Source organism: Ursus arctos, unplaced genomic scaffold (assembly GCF_023065955.2).
Source record: "Ursus arctos isolate Adak ecotype North America unplaced genomic scaffold, UrsArc2.0 scaffold_1, whole genome shotgun sequence".
NCBI lineage: Eukaryota > Metazoa > Chordata > Mammalia > Carnivora > Ursidae > Ursus > Ursus arctos.
In genome coordinates this window covers 23,537,280-23,559,999 of record NW_026622763.1, presented here as the reverse complement: position 1 = coordinate 23,559,999, position 22,720 = coordinate 23,537,280, and positions in this window count along the sequence as shown.

Here is a 22,720-nt window from a genome sequence, read left to right as displayed (position 1 = left end):
AGTGTTGAACCATGTCTGAGCCTGGTGCTCCTACCTTTTTGTGTTCCAATTAATGGCTAACAGCAAAGAACTACCCTGCCCTGTTTTATTCCCAGATAAGACCCACTTCTGCCTTTCCTCAAAGACTCATCTCCTTCTTCATGACTCCCGTAAGACTAACAGGTCTTGCTTGTCTACTTCAAAACCCAAGGTCCCCTTCCTTTTTCTTCCTTTTTTTCTTTTGAGATGTTCTTTATTAATATATGTATGACTATTTCTCCCTATTACTTCCCTATTTATCCTGAATAAAGTCATCTCCTTAAACATTTTCTCTCTTACAGCACTTTATGTTCTATAGCTGCAGCATCTTGTCTTGTATAGCTGCAAGAAAGTTAAATTTAAAAAAAAGTTTTCTAAACACATCTACAGCCAAAAAATCTTTAGCCTCCAGGGTTACGTTGAACATTCAAGGAAACAATAATGGAAAAAGGATAAGCAACAGAGAAGAGTAAGATATGGAAATTGCCAAATGATTGGTGTAGAAAGCATTTGGGAAAATAGAGTGACATATGATATAATGTATGTAAAGAACTAAGCAAAATGTGTGGCATTTAGTGAGTGGTCAATATATGATATCTGGGAACATCATCTTTAAATCCTAGGAAGACCACCAGGGAGAAGGAATATAAACACTACCTGACAGGAAAAGAATTTGACTCAGACAAACTAAGAGAAAGCTCCAGAGGACAGAATCCTGGATAGTAAGGATAGGAAAAACAAAGATGCTGAGACCCAATGTCTATAACATGAAAGTTTAGAGGTGCTTAATTACACTTATGCCCTTCATTATATTTTAAGAATAGCCATAAGCCCATCAACAACACTGGACAACTAAAGCAGTGATTCTCCAGGGGGTGATTGGTCCTGAAGTAGACTTTGCAAGAGTGGACATGCAGTTTGAAAAGAACTGTGAAGATTCTTCTAGTTCTTGTCTCATGAAATCCAAAGGATTTAGTAAATAACTTATAGGATTAGTTGGAAATAAATGTGTATGTGTAGATGACAGAGAATAAAGGTTAGTAAATATCCATCTAAGGAGTATGGACTACAAGCAAAGGGAAAGGAGGATAGCATTTGGGGGGAGGAGGAAGTACAGAGTGACATATCAAGGATATATATGTCAGTTAGGTAACTCGGTTGGATGGAAGGAGGAGAAAGTCAAGGCAAGAAAACCAATTAGGAGACTCAGAATACTGGAAATGTCTAAAATCAAACATACTCACCTGAATGTCTTGACAATTTACAACTGACAGTGCTATTGCAGTTTATAACTCAATTCTAGTGTTCCAGTTGTCAATTACTGAGTAACAAAACAACCCACAACTTATGCTTAGTGATTCTGTGGGTCAGGTAATCCAAAAGGGCACAATAAAAGCTCAACTGGAATGATTTTAATTTCTGGGGTGATTCAACATCTAAAGACTAGAATTATTTGAAGGTTTTTCACTCATTTTGGCACCTGAGCTAGAATGACTGGAAGCTTATCCTTAGCTGGGATTGTGGACCAGAGCTCTTAATCCAGGCATGATCTTCATGCAGCTTGGACTTCTCAGAATGTGGGGTCCTGCACACATGGGCCCTGTGGTGAACAAGTGAGTATTTCAGAAGACTAAGGCAAAAGTTTCAAGGTTTCTTCTGAGCCTCTCTCGAAGTCAATGTCATGCTACATCATTTCCTCTCCCATCATTTTAATAAAAGCAATCATGCAGATTTAAGGGATAGGAGCATAGCCATTACCTCTCAATGATCAGAATGTCCAAGAATTTGAGGAAAGCTTTAAAACGACTGCATATAGGTAATAACAAAAAAATGTATTAGATACTGAATTAAAGCAGTTTTAGTAACTTTTCAGTTACTAAAAATTGCATCCGACTTATTTTTTACATTACTCATCAACTCTAGAATAGGCAGAATTAGGAGGCATATAATGGACATGTGACAGGAGCAGTGCTGATGGAACAGAAACAGAATTGTTAATCAACAATGAAAAACCATGTTTTTAATTCAGAATTATCCTATGAGGAGCTCAAGGGTTAAAAGAGATAGCATTTAAAAGACAGTCTGAAATTTCTTAGAAATTCATGTTTGAGAAAAGGCTGACCCTTGAATGCAAAAAATCATACAGATTAAAAACAAGGCAATTAATTATCCAGATGTTTCAATGTCAGTGTTCGTTACTGCTTTCACAATATCACCAGTCGTTCAGTTTAATTTTTTCTTTACATTTAGATGTTCTGAGTTGCAAGTTTAGGTAGAGGATGTGAATCACCCTTAAGACAGCTTATCACCATATGTTGCGTTTGGGCATGAAAAATGAGAATAACCTAAACCTTTGCCGCCGAGACAGGTAAAGGGTTCCCATCAATGGCCATTAAGTTTGAGTAATTGGGTTTTAAAGAGACAACTTGTAGTGTTGCTCTTTAGGAACCTCAACAGAGATTGTGCTTTAGCTGCAGGTTGCACGATCCAACAGTGCAGTTTTGGCCCCACTCAGCCCTGTGCCCGTGTCACCACTGTTTGAACCCCCTCTATGGTATGCATCTGTTACCAATTCTCTTTCAAAGAGCATCTGCTGCCAGAGGAGGCAAGCTTTTAATATGTTGATTTATCATTGTCAGATACAGCATTTTATTGCTTGCATTTGAATATTGTATTTAAGGTGCTTTTGTGATTACAGATGTTTTACATATAAATTGCTTTATATTAGAAAAATCTTTTTTTTCAGTATTTTTAAGGAAACTTCACATCCATGTGTTTTACATTTTAATATCTTCTTCTGCATTGCTGAGCGCTTGTGAATTGCTTTCTGTCTGTAATGGCAGTCGGTATGTGCAACAGCATCTGTGTTGCGGCTTCAGAGGAGAAAATGAAATGTGGGTATGGTTTTTCTTTTCTAGGGAGCCAGAATTTATTAATTACTAAGGAGACCTTTGATTGTCATTTTACCCCCAAAAGGGACAGAACAGGTCACTACATAAAAATAGTTTCCCACTCCATATCCTTTGTAAGCCAGAAAACTATGTCAAGTTTCCCACAGTTTTCTTTCACTTGATTCTGTAGTCTTAAAATAATCTGGAAGGCTGCGGGATTGCACAGTCTTTGAAATAATAGCACCATCTACTGTCTGATCTGGAATTCATTCATTGTGTTAAGGAAAGAGGGAAGAGATGGAGGGGGTGCTCGGAGTGTTTTAATGATACAGCACTAAGAAAATAATGTATAACTGAAAAATGTGAAAATTCTTACATAAAATAGGAAAACAAGATGAATCACATCTGGAGTTAGTCACATTAACTAAACATTGTGTAATACTCCTTTTTATCCTGAAAGTTGATGTATTAAAATTTATAGTATCATCATCATCATCATCATCATTGTTTTAGCTTCTCAGTTTCTTTAAATTTTTTTTCTATTCATCTAGATGAGGGTGCGGAGTGGGCGAGGTAGACATAAAAAGAAGTATCTTAAAGAAATCCCTTCCTCTCAGCAATGCATCATGATGGAAGGGTAATTGCTTCATTTCTGAGTGGAGTGCCAGCCAGCTCTCAAGGAACACCTCGCATAGTGGGAGTTGCTAAGAGGCCTGATTGTTCCCTGTCCTCAAATCCTTTTCCCAAAGGAGTAATGTTATTTCATTAAAGAAACTCAACTGTCTGGATAAATGATCATTGAAAGTATGTCTCAGGGCTCTCATAAAAATAAGCTACTAGCTATTTGAAGAACATAGTGTGAAATTCAGGACATTCTCCAAAATCCTCCTTCATGCTGATTTCTTTCAATGAGCCAGAGGTCAGTTGTCACTCTGCCTCATGCACAGTTATCTCCTTAACCTCATAGCTCCCAGAGGACTGTTTTACCTCCCACACATATATTGCAGGCCGTATATGATTCTTCCTTCCCCCGGAATTGGCATCGAGTTATTCCATATACAGCAGGATTTTTATGCTTTCTGTCCAGTTTATTATCTCTTTTCTAAATCAATTCAGAAGGTTTATTTTCTCTATTTGGCCTTTTGCTTCCTTTCTTCTCACTTCCATTCTACTTCATTTTTTTTTATTTCACAAGGAGGCCTGAATAGAAATTCCTCATCTTAAAAAATGTTTTATTTCTACAGTTTTTAATAATCAATTGCCTTTGCATAAAAGAATTAGGAAAAACATGTATCCTCATGATTGATTTTTCTTATTCTGGTCATTTTTTTTTGAGATGCCAAGAAATATAATAAGGAGGAAATAAACAATGACATTATTAAAATGTCAACTATGATCCTATACTTATTTACCAAATACGTATTAACTTTCCCCTATCTGTCAAAATATAGGAAACACCATTCCTATCTTCAGAGGAGTTTACAGTCAACTAAATCTTTATCCTCCTGTGTTTTTTAAGAAGGTTCTTTATCTGTTCATCTCCACTGTGGCAACTAGATACTGACCAACTACTCAATTTTCTACTTAGTCTAACTTTATCTTAGATATTACTATAAATCACAGTAAGGTGATATTTTGAGATATTAACTGTGTTTTTATTTGCTGGGCAAAATCATGGCTTTAGTTATGCACTATACATACAGGAAGAGTGGCTGCAGATGGCAAACAGTAAAAGTAACAACAACAACCACAAAGTCAGTTGAGTTGACAAATACTTTTTCTTAAACTCATGGAAGGAAACAACAGCCATGAAAGTCAACACATTTAATTAATGGGCTAGAGGTTTTCTTTTCATTTTTTGTTTCCTAAATAAGAAGAAGGCATTTTAGAGACAAAAGTCCAAGCTCCAAAGGAAGCAGGATAGTAAGATCACTAATAATGGGTTTGGGTAATGATGATACATAATAATTTAAGTGCTCTGGGGCTATATAGTTCATTGACTGCAGAGACAAAAGTGAGAATTGGAAGAGGTGACATGGCTGGGATTAGAGTGCAGTGAGCAAGACACATGCATTAGGTGCAAAATTTAAGAGGCAACAAAAAATCAGTATTCAAGATAAGTAATATTTTCATGCAATGTTTTCCAAAAAATCAAAATTAATGTAGATAAAATCTATGATGAACAAAATAGAAAAAAGTTTTAATAAAGACAAGGACCATATGGGTAGGTGATGTCTCTGAAAGGACCAGAAGTCATGACTATCCTAGGTGAGTCTCAGGAGTGAGATGTCATGAAGGAAACCATAGATGGGTTTGGAATGGCCTGGGGAGTAGTAAGCTTTTGCTTGGCAGCACCCTCTGCCATCCATCAGAGTCCAGGGCACTCTTAAGGGTTTTGGAAAAGCCATGCACATCTACAAGAGCAGTTTGTTGGTTTCAAGGAAAGCCTCCTAAAATCCCAAACTGCATCATCAAGAAAGGTAAACAGCTAGGGGCTTTATGAGGTTCAGAAGTGTTAAAATAGTCCAGATGAAACAAAGATCCTGAGCCTGGGAGAAGGAGGACTTAGATGGCATGGACCAAGTGATTAGTTGTGCTGCAAGGGACACAGAATCAGCAGCAGAAGCCAAGCTTATGAGAACACAATAAAGGAAAATCAGACATCAACAGATACCATCAGGGTACAGAGAAAAGGCATGCAAAAATGCCTAAGCCAGTTTCGAGAGTTACTTGTTTTTCCTTGGGTATCTTGCATGTATACATCAGGCATACATGTTAATAAACTTTCATTTGTTTTTCTATTATTAATCTTTCTGTTACAGGGTTCCTGGCTGAGAACTCAGAGGGATGGAGAGAAATGTACTTCTCCTCTCATATATTAACCAAAGAAGACTACATTTTAAGTTGCAAGTGACTGTTAATAGAAATGAGGTTTTAAAAGATAAACTTAGTTTATTTTTAGAAAGTCTAAAACATAATTTTTTATTCCATCTGGTAACTCAAAAGTATGGTCCTTGGGGCATCAGCATCAGCATCACCTAAATGCTCATTAGAAATGCAGATCTTGGGCACAACACCAAATCTATAAAGAAGAATCTGCATTGTAGTCAGATCCCTACCATGAGGAAAATAAAACAGTTCTTCTACAAAAGACCACTCCATAGTAATGTAGAATGAGAAAGAGACAAAGAAAGAGAAAAGAGTGAGAGAGCATGTGCTTGAGCGAGTGGGGAGGACTTTATTTTAATATTGGGTAAGTATTATTAGAGTTCCATACAAGTTAGTCCATATAATAGGGAAAAATAAGTTTCCCTCTACTCTTCTAGGTTCTTGGCTAAGACTCCCATAATAAAAGACAGATTAGCAAGAGAAGAACAAATAGAAATTAAATATATACATATATATTTCATGTATACAGTGGTGATACTCAGGAAAAATGAGTAAATTCCCAGAGATGTCCCAAGCCACCACTTTAAATGCTATCTTTAACTAAATACAAAAGAAAGACCCTGGGGGCTAGGGAGGCCAGTTATGGGAAATTAGCAGGAAAAACATAGTAAACAAGAGTAAGTTTTGTTATTCAGATTTAAATGAGTGTCTTCTCCCTTGAGAAACTTTCTGTTCATTTAGTCACCCTTCTCTGCCTGGTATAGAGAGCAAGACACTCTTAAAATAGAGATTTCCCTTATATATGCAAATTTCCTTACAAAAGGGTAACTACTATGTTTTCAGATATTCTCTTATGTTTGCTTTTTCTCAAAAATAATCACCTCAAGATAATTCTTATATCAAAAAGGCATACTTTCAGATAGCATATTCTGCTACTGTCATGTGAAAGTGACTACAAAGTCTGGACAGAATTTCACACAAATTTATACACAAGCAGAAGAGAGAACAATTAAAACTTCCCTTACTCCCTTGAGAGACAGGAGGATAAACTTTGTGTTGTCTATGGTTGTGAGAACCTCCTGAACTAAATCTGGAGGTAAATGCTCATAGTGTCAGGAGTCAGAAGGCCCAGGAACTTGCACTGTAAAACCAAAAGCCTAAGGTTTTAGATCAGACCCTTCATGTTCTCAAGGAGATACCCTACAGCAGTGGACTCCCTACTCCAAAAAAAATGTTTATCATTTTACCCCTAACAATGCACAATTAGTATTGTGCATAATATCCACATTGGAAGCACTATGTCACATTAGCAGCCTTAGTCCATACCTAAGTATATGACTACAAATATGAGTTTAATGTTTCAGTCATCTTCTTTCATGACTTTTGTGAGGTTCCCAATACAACAGTGAGACAGTGATCTAGAGCCAGGCCTGCAAACTTTTTGTAAAGGCCCAGATAGTAAATATTTTAGGCCACGTAGTTGATTTTGCAACTACCAAACTCTGCCTTTGCAGAACAAAAATAGCCACGGGAATGAGCAGGATTATATTCCAGTAAAACTTTATTTACAACAATAGCAGCATGCCAAGTTTGGCCCACAGATGATAGTTTTCCAAATTCTGTTTTAGAATGCTCTATGGAATGATTCTTCTGAAAATAAGGCAGTGGTAACTAAGAAATAAGGTTTGTCACTTCTCTAAGGTCATTTGTTCATAATTCCTAAATTCTCTGGCAGTCTTTTGCACATGGCCTCTGCTATTATGGAATTATTTATCTCTGTGCTAAATGGTCTTAGCACACATGAGGGCATGGCTTTGCTCTTCTCAGTCTAGTTTATAGCACATTAAAGCACTTAAAATGCTCCTTAACTTATGCCAACAATGAAATTCCTTGCTCTCTACTTTTTACATGTTATGGGTAGATCTGTGGCATCCTTAAATTAATATAGAAATAAATTTCAGGCACTATATAACAAAGTGTGGCAATTATAGAACACTTGAAAAATGAGAGTTTAATATTAAATAATAAAGTAATAGTACTTGTAATATCTTTTGAATATATAATGATTTAAATATCTCACCTTTGCCCCTTCGTCCTTTGATTATTAAACAATTAGGCCAGGCAGATAGGGAAAATATTTGGGGGGCTTTGGAAAATTAAATGAGATCCTGAGGGTCACATGGCAAATGGCCAGATTGGACCTTTGCTCAAATTCATGTTTTCTATTTCCTATTCTGGTATACTTTTTGCCATAAAATAATGTGTTCCACTAGTAATAGGACCATATATTAATGTGGTTGATAAAATCTGCAGTTAAAATCCACAGTTCTCTTCTAGAAATGTCCTCCAATTCATTAGTGACCTAAACCAGAAATGTCACAGGTGTTTCTATTTTCTTTTATCACACCCTGTCTCATTGTGCATTTTCCTTCAACAGAAAAAAAAAAATTTTTAATTTGTCTTCAAGGAACTATTATGCACATTTTATTTTTATAGAAATATAGTAGATTATCAATTGGCCAATAAGCTTCTCCTTTCAGTAAGTTGGATTCTTTGAGATTCTCACAAATGAGTTAATTTAGCCAATGAAGTCCAGAACAAATACCACTCTCAGGCATCTCTTAAAGGTGTATTTGATCTCTCACCTTCACATCCACCTATTGAAGATCATCTGCCCTAAATACCTTGTTCTTCTCTAAGCAAATATCAGTTGCACCTGAAAGTACACATTATTGAGCTTTAAATTTCATTAGGAGGTCTCAATTTTTATCTGCGTTCTCTTTCTCTTTCCATTACTGCCTTCTATATCTTTGGAAGATATTTAATGAAGTAAAGAGAAAGGGACTTTTAAATTCTTGGCATAATAGTTTTCCTTCAGGAGTTGGAAAACCTTTTAAGCACAGTGGTAAATATGGATAAGGTATGCAGGGAATGAGAGGGTCTCTCTTTTTACTTTTCTTCTTTGTCCCCAACATACTCTTAGTTCTTTTAGGGGAAAAAAAAAATGTCTAGGTCCTGAAAAATGACATTATAATGCAATTCTTTCTTGTTAACACTAGTGTGATTCTTTTGATACTTGCTTATAAAAGTCTCCCAACATGTTTTTGCTATAATGAATGGAAATGTATTCCCTCAAAAACCTTTTAAGTTTCTGCTTAATAGGGGGATTCAAAAGGAAAGTGAAAAAACTGAAGAAAAAAAAGTGGCAACAGTAAACTAGAGTTACAGGTGCAGGTACACAGCTTGTCTGTGTATAATGGACTTAGGTTGTGTCTCTGAAATGCTTCAAATTCTCTGACTGTATTGACTACACACTTCGTGTTTTTCTTTATGTATTTTTGCTTTGTTTCAGAAAAGATTTGAGGCATTTAGCAGCCAGAACATGACTAATAAAATGTTGGCAAAAATAAGTAAGAAGAATTAAAAATGAAGGAAAATATAAGTGGAAGTGGATAGTCACTACTGGGTAGATTTTGGTGAGGTCAGAAGGTGGAAGGTAAAGACATGGCAGGAAACCAACTGAATCCATGCACTCAGGTCTATGGTCCACACATTTGTGTTTACTGAACCTTAAGTTATAGACTCTATGTTTACTAACAACTAAAGCAAAAAGTAATAGCTATGGTTATCAGAGAGCAGAGCTACAGTTTTCTTTAGGCGATCAGAGCTGCACCATGACACTAAGATCTAAAAGCAGAAGAGAAGTACCATAATGTTATGAAATGAATCATGTCTTCCTAAACTCCATATGTTGAAACCCTAACCCCTATTGTGACTGCATTTGGAAATAGGGCCTTTAAAAAGATAATTAAGATTAAATGAGGTCTTAAGGGTAGGGCCCTAATCCAATAGAACTGGTATCCTTATAAGAAGAGGAAAAGATACCAGGAGTGTGTACACACAGGGAAAAAAGCCATGCGAGGACCTAGTGCGAGGGTTGCCATCCATGAGCCAGAAAGAGTCCTGATCAGAAAGCAACTCTGCTGGTATCTTGATCTTGGACTTCCATTCTAGAACTGTGAAAAAATATCTAGTCCACTATATTCTGTTATGGTAGCGCAAGCAGACCAATACACTTAGAGAGCAGCGATATGATCAGTGTGGTAAATGAGTTCTCAATTAGCATTTCCACATGTCATACAGTAAAATGTTTCAAATGGCAGATTATTGGGATTGTTTTATAAAAGCAAAGGATAATATGTTAAAAGGTAATTTTTCATGAATCCAAGTGAATATGATTCCATATAGGATTTTTGCTAGTCTAACTCCATTTAAAGATAGAACTTAGAGAAAAAGATAAAGGCCTATTTCCCTTGGCCTGAAGAGATGAAGTGCCTATGTTGACTGTCTTATCGTGGTTGCCCAGATGCAGAGCAGGCAAGGAAGAATGGTGGGGATCTAACAGCTGTCGATGGTCAAATGTCAGTGGTCAGCTGTGTGATTACATTGGCCAAGACAACATTTTAGAAAATATTTTTACCCCATGTGTAAAAGGAAACCATATCAGCCATAAAAATATTTCTGTAATATTACCATGGAAGGCCTCCTTTCAGACGATATGATCTCCTTTTAAGTCAGTCTGAATGAATTAAATATAAAATTTATTCCCTAAGTAATTAGACAAAATAAGTTACTGTGTAGGAATGCTGGCCATGAACTCAATAAATTTGGAGGTTATTTACCTAAATAATAATTTTAGTCTCTGTGAAAGCAGCCTACAATCATTCATGTGTATGTCCTGGGCCACAGCAAAATATTAACAAAATCTTAGAAAATTGTATTGCCTGTATTTTTCATGCTACTGAGTCCAGCCTACTTATAATATCCACTTCTGGTCCCTATAATACATAACAAATCATCACACACATGCCCTAGAAGCAACTATATTTAGATGCCTGAGAAAATAGTTTGCAGTAGCAATTTCCCCTTATGTCTTAAGAAATGTCTGCCATTCGGGCAAAAGAAATGAGCAGTATATATTCTTAACAATGCCAGTCAGTACTTCTGAAATTTTTATCATTTATTATTTTTTTAAAATTTCTCTGAACACATTAGCCTAGCAAAGGAAGCCCTCCATGATGAAGACATAGCTGATTTTAGCATCCTTGCAACTAATCACCTCTCTACCAAAGCTCAGCCACATTGTTCTTAGGTATTTCCCATGTATGGCATGCTGCAAAAGCCATCAATTAATTTTCTCTTATTTTTTAGAGAGAGAGAGAGAGAGCGCGAGAGGCGGGTGGGGGAGAGGGGAAGAAGGAGCAGAGGAAGAAGGAAAGAGAGAATCTTAAGCAGGCTCCATGCCCAGCATGGAGTCTGACCTGGGGCTTGATCTCACAACCCTGAGGTCATCACCTGAGCTGAAATCAAGAGTCAGACATTTAACCAACTGAGCCACCTAGGCGCCCCTCATCAATTAATTTTCTTACGGTGTTCTCTTTGCTTGAAATACCAGTTCTTCTCTTGCCCATATGACAAACAACAATTTAAAATTCAGTTTGAACGTTCAAACTGGACATCCTTTACTCTAAAGCCTTTGATAGTCCATAGTCCCTCCTTTGCGTCTCCACTCTATGCTAAAGATTTTGCTCATTTATATTTTTGATTCTCTCTTTCAAGCAATGAGCTTCTACAGTGTGGGGACTATATCTTTTCCATTTATTCCCAATTCTTAGTACAATGATTACTATCTATTGGATGTTTGGTATATAGAAGGGAAAAAAAGAAGGAAGGAAGGAGGGAAAGAGGAAACTCACCAAAGGTTAACCTTAGTAAAGGTTAAATTTGATTCCCATTTTGATCAAATTACAGCCCCTCACTCCTCTCAAATAAATTTACTCTCCTCTGTCAAATTTAATTCCTGTTCTCAAGCTCACTCTACATCCAACTAAAATAAACAAAGGTGACCTCAAACACTGTTGTTTGCTTCTTTTACTTTCTAAATTTCTACCTTTCCCACCCCTCTCTCACCACGATCTTGCCAGAGAGATCCCAAGTCCTTCAAACAACCACAGGTTTCTTGGGGTCCACTGTGCCTTGTTCGGGGATTGAATTCTCTATAGATTAAATTTCTCTCTCTTTTCTTCTTCTTTTCTTTTTTCTTACCATCAATCAAAACCTACTTTTTTTGACATATATTTGAAGGGGTCATCTCTCAGCAGCTTGCCTTGGAGAGAAGTACTCTGACATTAAACTGACTCACACAGCATGCTACCTATTTGCCTGGGACAAAAATCTCAGTGCCCTTAATCACATAGTAGGTGATATTTCCAAATTGTAAGTATTATCTGTGTGGGGTCTATTCTGGAACACTGTTTAGCTATACAGTACTCTTGCAACAATTATAGCAACTATTTATTGAATATGCACATATAATAATATGTGTATGAATAATAATTGATTATAGATCAATAATAGCAATTATCCATTCTATGTTACCCATTAGGCTGGATCCTTCACATCAATGAACTCATGTAAAGTTTACATCAACCCTGAAAGATTAAGTACTCTCTATCCCCACTTCATACATATAGAAACCAAGACTGCACAGATTAAATTTTTTGTTCTCACTCACACAGCTGATAAGTGGAAGAACTGGAATTTCAATCAGGGCTTTTCTGACTCCAAAGTCCCATGCAATATTACAACCCTGATCTTAAGGAATTCTTGGCCAACCCACCAGACAGGGCAATAAACTTATTGCCGAGCCTCAGCATTGCAATATGTGGTACTCCTTCATGAAAATGTTGGAAACTCTTTCTTTTCCCCAAGCAATAATCTGAATGTGTTTGATTTCTCTCAGAATGTCTCTTATTCTTCTGGAGCAGAAAAGTTCTGTGTACAAGCTAGACATTTCTACCTTCCTTCCCTGTGGCTGTGACATTAGTCTTGGTTGGCTGTGGCTCATTTTACACAATTTGCTGCTGAGGTGTTCACCCTTTCAACTTATTTAAGGTCACTGATAGGATAAATTTTTATCAATCTACAGTTATGTAGCTCTTAATTAGAAATAAGATAGAAAATTGCAAATCTGCTTCTAGAGATCATTAAAGGTTGTATTCTCATGGGTCTAAAGTATTTACAAGTTTTTATGAGCACATTACTTATGATTAAGAGTAGTTTTAACTGTACTTGACTTGCAAAATTTTAACAGATGATTGGCTGTTTAGAGTATATGGCATAAGTTCGTTAGTTTCCTTGTAATTTCCTAACGATTTTTTGGTTCATTCTATATTGTTTTTTTCTGATTTTTGTTTTGTTTTTAGACAGGAATGCTTAATTCTGAAGTTCATACGTATTTTTTCCCCCTCAGGGTTATGTTTCACACTTTTAAAGGATTGGTTTTATGTTTATTTTTGTTTTCCCTACACTCTGCAAGCGAGGTTGCTCTTTATGACTCCTGGGTATATGTGCCTCTCTTCAAAATTCTCTGAATTCTCAGCTCATGGAAAGGAAGTTGTATACTTCTTTTCACCTCTGCGTCAGAACCGTCCTCCTCAAAGTCTGGAAGTCTTTCCTCTGCCTTTGTCAGTACATTAGGCAGGACCAAGGCAAAAGGAAAATGTGGGGGCGCCTGGGTGGCACAGCGGTTAAGCGTCTGCCTTCGGCTCAGGGCGTGATCCGGCGTTATGGGATCGAGCCCCACATCAGGCTCCTCGGCTATGAGCCTGCTTCTTCCTCTCCCACTCCCCCTACTTGTGTTCCCTCTCTCGCTGGCTGTCTCTATCTCTGTCAAATAAATAAATAAAAATCTTTAAAAAAAAAAAAAAAAGGAAAATGTGGAGTTCCTTGATCAAAAAGCAGGAAGAAAAATGTCAATAAAGGTACTAAAACAGAAAGCTTGTCCTTTCCTCTGTTACCTATCAGTACATCGTGGTGCTTTTTAATTTACCATTTAATTTTGTTCTAATTAAAGAAAAATTGAAAATTTAAATTATCAACATGAATTCTATTGTTCTTTATATTGTGCAATGCCAGTTTTAAATGCAAATAGAAGCATCTAGCTCATACGTGGAATTGCCAAAATTACGCAATTCGTATTTCTATTTTTCTCATGCATACATATGAGTTTCGTTCTTACCAGAACAGTGGAAATGCTACACAAAACTAACTCAACTGTTTATTGTTGTGGTGGTTTTCTTCCCCCCTTTTTGCTACATATGTATTCTACTAGCATTACCTTCCCCTTGCTGATAAGTAAGGAAAAACTGAAAGGAAAAGGAAGCCTGGGCTGTCGTATCTCTTCCTTTCCTTCTGTGTCATCAAGTTCAGTGTAAGTGTTTGGCTAATACATGGAGGTAAAAAGGATACGATAAGATGCTTTGGTCATTGGTGTTACTTAGAACACTATTGTCCTCTCTGTTTGAAACAAATTTAGGCTCAAATAGCATGTGTGGTCTCTAAAGGCTGGCAGTGCCTCTGCTCATCCCAACGTAGAGGTAAACACACTTAATCTGTACTCTTGAGCCTTGCTGAACTGCCACACATCGTGAGTTCACTCGAATTCTGTGCTCACAGGGCAGCACATCTTCTGTATGTAAATGGGGCAAAAACACGCATATCCCATGTATTCCCTTTGCCTAAACGCATGCTCCATTGCCATAGTTCATTTCTAAAATACAAGATCAAAGATGACTTTTTAAAAAATTTCAAGATGGTGACAGCAGAGCATTAAATCAAGTGCAGAGCCTTTCTGAGTACAGGTGCTGTGTGAAGGTGGCCTCTCAGGTTGCCATCCCAGGAGGCCAGCGTTGATACTAGCCTCTTCATCTCAGGGGCAAATTTTTACTGGCTGGTGCCACATCTATGGCTCTATGGCTGTTCTGATATTTTTTTTTTTTTTAGGGATTTTATTTATTCATTTGACAAAGAGAGATTGACAGCCAGCGAGAGAGGGAACCCAAGTAGGGGGAGTGGGAGAGTAAGAAGCAGGCTCACAGTGGAGCAGGGAGACCAATGCAAGGTTCGATCCCAGGACGCTGGGATCAGGCCCTGAGCCAAAGGCAGACGCTTAACAACTGAGCCACCCAGGCACCGCTATGGCTGTTTTGATCTTAACTGCATGTTGTTTCGTTTGCTCTTAAGACCTCTTTTGAAAGGTCACCTTTAACCTAAAAAACACCTTTGTGAAACTAGAAAAAGGTATCTTTCTAGGCAGACCAAACCCCATGATAAAGCAGATAACTAATTCATTCCCACCAAATATCATGGTTGTGAACTCTTTTGAAGGATATTAACTGAACATTCATATGCATCAATCTTACTATTGTTTTCACTAGTATTTATAGACTATTAAAGCCAAGCATTAGCATAGGGAGAGAACATTATTGTTGGCGCCCTGCTTCCAACATCGTGCATCTTCTTTCACAGAGACTTTCCTCTTTTCTGCTGTCCTGACCCCTATAAGACATCTACTTTCATTGTTCCTGGTCTTTGTGACCTGTAAACAATGAAGGTACCTTCTAGTGTTATTACAATCAGTTTATTAAACTGGCCTTGGAACACTTTAGAATTCAGCTACCACAATTTCTATCTCCCCTACTGCCTGCCGTTATTGTTATAAAACCATCACTGAAGTCTTCTTGCTGTTAGCACTGATGGTTTGTCAGAGTTCCTCTTGGTCTAGAGTTTTCCTGGCTTTTCCCGGTGTTGTGGATATTCTCCCTCTGTCCAAGTTGGCATCAGTAGTAGCTGCTGCTGCAAAGGCATTGCTGATACCAACTTCACTGGAATTTAGAATGTGACCTGCTTCTGATATATGCAGTCCTTCCCTCAGTCAAAGAGAAATTCAGAGACAAAATCACTTAGAAAGGGAAAGAAAAGATTTACTTGCAAAAAGGCAAGAGGGTCAGACATAAAGAAGATTGGTTCACCAAATAAAGAGCAAAGCAAGCATTTATTTTTTTATTTTTTATAAAGATTTTATTTATTTATTTGAGAGAGAGAGACAGAGAGCACAGGAGAGCGCAAGCACGAGTGGGAAACAGAGGGAGGAAGGGCAGAGGGAGAGGGAGAAGCAGGCTCCCTGCTGAGCAGAGAGCCCCATGCAGGGCTCTATCCCAGGACTTCTGGATCATGACCTGAGCCCAAGGCATACGCTTAACTGACTGAGCCACTCAGGCACCCCGAGCACAGCAAGCATTTAAGAGGGAGAAAAAAATGTCCAAGGTTACCAAATGTACATTGTTGTGTTCATAGAGGAACAACTTCACCTGATTATCATATTCAGAAAGATGGTGTCATATCTTCAGGTATCACCACAGCAAAAATTAGGGACAAAAGTGTCTTTTCTAAGAAGTTCAGTTTAAAATAGACTCTCAAGATTTCATTTATTTTGAAGACCAGAATCCAAGAAAATGACCCTGATGTCAAGTGCATAGTAATGTTTAAAGCAGAGTAAACTGTCAGCTTTTGCTTCCATACCTTTCAGAATTGGTATTCTTTGGACAAATTCAGAATAGATAAGATGTGTAAACATTAAAAATAGCGATATCATATAATCTAATATTTTATTACTGGGTATTTACCCAAAGAAAACAAAAAATTCAAAGAAGTATATGTACCCCTGTGTTTGTTGCGGCATTAGTTACAATAGCCAAGGTATGGAAGTAATCAAGTATCCATTGATAGATGAATGGATATAAAAGATGTGGTTTGGGTCTTAATTTAAATCATAGCAAAGTAGTCAAAATTAAAAGTGCGAACTAGTGCATTAAGTTAAGCTGGGAAGTAATTGATTCATTGAATAAAAGATTCTTTCCATACAGTAGAATAGAATGACCAGGTGACGGGGTAGATTATGTAGATAATTCGTTGTTTCAATCCTTTCTAGAGATAAAATGAAACACAAATTTTAAACGGAGATCATATTTGGAGCCTTCCATCGATAGACCACATTTTGCTTAGGCAATAGTCTTTTAACAGTAGGACGCTGACAGTGAAGCATAGGCATTTTTAAGAAAGCCCAATGGCATCTATCTGAATTTTTGCATTTAAGCCAATACCAGGTGTCTTATTACTTATACTGAATTCATGGTGCTCATTGTTCTCAGAACAAATTAAATTAACCCATGCTCCACATGGCCTCTATTTACCTTTCCAGCCTGTCTCATGTAATGACCCTTCACGTTCTGGGGTCCACCTGTTCTGAACTGCCTATAGTGTTGGTCTTTCTTTACCTCTAGCATCACTCCCTCCCTGCCCCCCACCTTTGCCTCAGCTTCTCTCAATTTGACTAGCAACAGTTCCTCACACAAACATCTAGGTTGGTATCACTCCTTGTGGATACCATCCCTGGCCCCATATTCCTATTTACTACACTTTAAGTGTCATTATTTGATATATATTTACATGTTTTCTTCTTCTGTAGACTATGATTTCCTTGAAAGAAGGAGCTGTGTCTAAGTATCTTTTTTATTTGCATCTTTTAAATAAACTCTCCTTATAAAATAGAGCTTATAAATATGTGTGAATGAAGACTATAAGGAAAACATTTTCTCTTTATGGAACTATAATGCAGAGACTGATTCAGAGAATCTCTGTTGGAGCTCTTTCTCCTGCCACAAATGGATCAAGTGATATACAAGTCATTTCTCTGTATATTTTTGGAAGCTCTAAAATGAGAATCATAATATCAGTCATGCATAACTTACAAAATTCCTGTGAAAGGTGGATGTATTAAAAATACAAAAGTTGGGGCGCCTGGGTGACGCAGTCGTTGAGCGTCTGCCTTTGGCTCAGGGCGTGATCCAGGCAATCTGGGATCGAGCCCCGCATCAGGCTCCTCCGCTGGGAGCCTGCTTCTTCCTCTCCCACTCCCCCTGCTTGTGTTCCCTCTCTCACTGGCTGTCTCTCTGTCAAATAAATAAATAAATAAAATCTTTAAATAAATAAATAAAAATACAAAAGTAAGAAATTTTGAAAAACAGTAAGAGGAATAGTATTAAATTCAACCTGGAACCTTTGACCCATTTTATCACAAGGAACAAGGACAGATCCTAACATATGTAAATGTTCAGTATGTGTTAGTTCACGTCCCTCAACTATCACCTCACAGCTAAACTCAATGTATTTAGAGAGAAATGCGTTGAACTCGTAATTATCATAGTTTCTAAAAAGCTCAGTTACAATGAGCTCATTTCATGCGAAGGCTTTCGAGGATAAACTTTAGAAGGTATCTCCTTAACATAAATTGCCACAACCAAGCAGCATTAAGTTCAAAGATCTTTGAATAATTATCTAGTGTTCTTTGTTCATACAAAGTATTTGAGGGGAGAAAGTAGGTTGTGGGTTTTTTTGTTTGTTTTTCCATTGACTTGGCATGTTTCTTTTGGAAAGGCCAAACTATTTATGGCTCTAGGTTTACTCTGTAGCTAGCAGAACTAGTGGAACATTATCATGCTTGATGAAGCACTACTTCTGCTCAAACAAATGTACATCAAAATGAAAGTAAGTGGAGAGATTACTGCTTTGTAGCTTAGTGTCTATTATCAATAAGCAGAGAGTTTCAAGTGCTTAGTTAATGTGATTTCTTTGCCATTAAGGACAATTTATTGTTCTATTGTATGAATAGTTGTCAAATCTTTATACAATGAGTCAGATAATTCTTTGCACAATATTTAGTACCTCTCTAAAAAATGAGATTTGAAATGTATCGAACGAGGGACTACTTTTGAACATTTCTTCTCAGATAAAATGCTTGCTGCTTGAACATTTGATACAGATATAATCAGATAATATCTGCATGTGGCAGAGTGCCCAGTAGCTATTTACATGCGGCTGCCATCTTGTTGATTAATCACGCATGATCTACACGAATTAATGAATCTGATATGACCAAGTTGGTCGTGTCACCATTACTACAATGTCAAAATAGGTCCAAAAAATCAAAGTGTTTAATTCTGGATTTGGCTACACACAAGCTGTTCTGTCAGGGAGTGAGGCCAATGGGATGTGTTAGTGTGTCTGTGTGGGTGGTGGAGTCAGGGTGGGGAAAGCCACAGAGGTACAACAGAACTGCAGCAAGGCAGACTGTGGCCGTATCTCCTGGCTAACCCTTGGTAAGGATGGCCCAGCAAGGGGAGGCTGGGGTCAGAGAGATCAAGAAAGAGTGGTAGATTGTTATTCCAGAAGGCTGGGTAGGAATTAAGGAATAGATGGTGCAGAGATGCTAGCAAACAGGATTTATCACACAGTTGAATTTCCCTGTCAAACTTCTGGATCAGCAGAAGGGTTAGCAAGAGCAAGGCAGACCACAGTCTTATTAAAAAAATCTACGTGGCCTGACCCATAGTATGGATCCACTAATAGAAAACACAAGTTTGAGAGGCAATCAGCAGTCTTAGGAACAGGGCAAGAGCTTCATACATCTTAAGGCAGAAAATCAAAATATAAAATTCAAAACAGAAAAATAGAGAAAAATTGACTTGATGTTTCAAGATCTGAACTATGAACAATGGCTTCTTAAATAGTCCTTATCCAGGAAAAGAATTTTCCCAGGGGCCAGGGTTTAGATGAACATATCTAGATGTAAGATTTAGAGAAATACAGGGAGTCAGGCAGACATGCACAGTGCTGAAGATACACTGTCAGAAGTTTGCTGATAAATGTTTACCATTTGTAACATTTGCAGATTTCTATAGTGTAAATATCCAATTGTGGCTTATTCCAAGTTATCCATCATGTCATCAGCTTGCCCACAAAAATTCCTGGAAATGTTAGCAGTTGGTTCTTGTGAGCCAGTAAAAACTGGTTCTAGCATGCCACTCTTGCCATGGATGAGTCTATATCAGACTCAGTTTATCAAAAAATTTATTAAACTTAAAAAATAAATTATCAATTCTTTAAATCAATATTTATTTATTTTTATTTCTTTGCTCATTTTTATTTTTTTACCATTCAGAAGATATTTACTGAGTACCTTCAGAGCTTGTGCTGGCCATTACTCAAGTCCAACAGAGCATCTATTCTAGAGGGCCATGGACTGTGTTGTATACAAGGCAGAAACAATTCCTGAATTATTTTAAATTATGGATAGCTAATAATTCAAGATTCTTGTACTTAAACTATTTTGGTAGATTAAATATAGCCACAAACCCTTTTCTACTCATTCCTTTCAAAGTAGAATCTAATTCCGCTCTCTTTTTATCAGAACTGGCATTAGTACTTGCTTGACTTAACTTAGGGCCTCGTCTGTCATAAATATTCAATAAATCACTAGTGAGTATGCCAGGTGTTCTTTACTTGGAGCCCTAATAAATGCAACTAGTCTCCAATAACATGCAACTGTAAATTTGCTTTGTGTATTTTAGATGTGCATTTTTTGCAGAAAGAAAGTCTTTCTTATTGCAATAAGTGAAAAATATATTTTTCTCTTTATATTATTATCTCTGCTCCATAGCATAAAAGCTGTAAATAGTCTTCCATTTCCTAAACTCTCAAAGCATTGTATTTGTGTTTTATTGTAACCTCAATGTTTTAGAGTTATGTGGTCATGTCTTTTTTTTTTTTTTTTTCTCCAGGATCCTCTTACTTCCTGGAGAGCACTTTCCATGTTTTATTGCCTCTGGAATCTTAATCCTCATGTTTATGATCAGTTTATTTTTTATTATTGTCAGCAAGCCTGATACACTGTGTGTGTTCAATATCTTTATCAAATTGACTTAAAATTGCAAATTTTCCTACACTCCAAACGTTAACTAAAAAAAGGTAAGATATAGGGGCACCTGGGTGGCTCATCTGGTTAAGTGTCTGTCTTCATCTCAGGTCATGATCTCTGGATCCTGGAATCAAGCCCCACATCCAGCTCTCGGCCCAGTGGGGAGTCTGCTTCTCCCTCTGCCTCTCCCCCCTGCTCGTGCTCACACACACACTCTCTCTTTCTTTCTCTCTCTCTCAAATGAGTAAATAAAATCTTTTTTAAAAAGATAAAATATATAATGAGTACGTATGGTTCTGTCTGGTAGACATGGGCTTTCTCAGAATTTCCATTGCTCCAAATTATGTTAATATCGGTGATGGTGTTCACATTCTGCTTGAAACATTTCTAACAGTGACATATCCAGGATGTTATTAAGATAAATTACTTAAGGAAACTGCATAAGAGAAACTTACTGAGAACAAATTGAAAATTATGACAAAGTGACAAGTGGACTTATTTGTATAGATTTGGGCCAGGGATACAGTGAGTTTATTACAGTGGAGCTCTATCCAAACACTGATATGATCAGAGTGACTTTAACAAAAGAATACAGGTCACCAGGAAGAGGACAGCTCTAGTCTTCCGTCTTTCTGTGGCTCCACACACCATCTCTGCTATGTTATTGAACTTTTACAGGCTGATATAACCTCTTGCCCAGAAAAACACCTTCGTGTTATAGATTGCAATATTACTTAAGGTCTTACTTTTTATATTGGTCATTTTCATATACCTCTTTCAATCTAAGCCAAAGAAAAGAGTTAATATCTCTGTATCATATGTGACATTTTCCCTGAAGAGGTGATAATGGAAGAGGGAGATATAAAAGAACCCTTCGTATTACAATTCTGTGCTTATTTTGTGAAAGGTTAGAGCCACATTTAGATCCTGAAGCCCTGGATTTCAATTTTAATTTAAGCATTCTTTCTCAGTGACCTTTCCCTTTTACTGCAAAAAAAGAGACAGTGTTCAGTTTGACACTTTTGTTCTTTAAAATCTACCCGCTTCCTTGACTTTTAAGTAAGAACTGAGAGAGCCTATTGGAGTCTGTCATAAGGCAGAAGAACTTTTTTCCCCCTCCAGGGCTTTTGAGTTGTCTTTATTGGAATGGGCATTATTCACCCTAAAGCAAGAAAGTCCTAAAAGCAGTCTTTAAGGAAGTTGGATTGTTAATAGAGAGAAAACAGGGAAATGCCACCTTGTTAGTGATGTGGTATCTATAACATCTCTCTCCCTACCCCCTTCAAACCCTGTAAAGTATCATCAGGTTGTTAAGCATAGAGGCTGATGAAAATTGATGTTAATTTTAATTGACACATATTCATTTCTCTAAGGGGTGTAGGAGAGCGACAAATTATTCAGTAATAGTTATAGCATGTATCAAAAATTTATTTTTTCCAAGATATAGGGGGATTCCAGTAATTTAATGATATAAAACCACTAGTTCTAAGGCAGACTGGATGGAAAGTGAGCCCTTCAGTGCAACTACTCCTGGAATACCTAGTTAAAACCTAATCTATTAACAGTTAAATATGCCAAAGTTTAGGTCATATAATGTATTTTACAAATGCCCTCTGCACAGAATACCATAAAACTAAAACAATAAATACAAAGTTTTAACAACAATAATACCACATCTGTTGAGTACAGAAATGAGCCAAGACAATACTAATCAAAAGATACATAATAAACCTGATAGACATGGCAGCTATCTTCAGGGAAGCGATATAACAAATAATGTAGTTAAAAATTGAAAAAGAAATAATCACCCAGAAGTTTGTTTATCTAAACTGATCATGTTCCCAGTTGACTTAGTTTTTTTTTGTTTAAGAAAAGGTTGTTTGAGGACGCCTGGGTGGCTCAGTTGGTTGGGCATCGGACTCTTTGATTCACCCCAGATTATGTTCGGGTCATGAGATCGAGCCCTGTGTCAGACTCCCTGCTTGCTCCCTCCCTTTCTCTCTCCCTCTCAAATAAATAAATAAATAAATAGTCTTAAAAAGAGAGAGAGAGAGAGAAAGGTAGTTTGGCCAAAACACTTTTATCAATGGAAAATATATTCCCTTACAGTTACAAAAACGAAAAAGAAAGAAAAAAAACCCACCAAAAACAAACCCCCACCCACCAAAAACCTACTAAGAATTTTCCCTGTAGTGGTGATTGTCCAGTACTCAGTAAATATTCTTCCTCTCTCTTCCTCCCCTTTTCCTCTCTTGCTTTAACACAT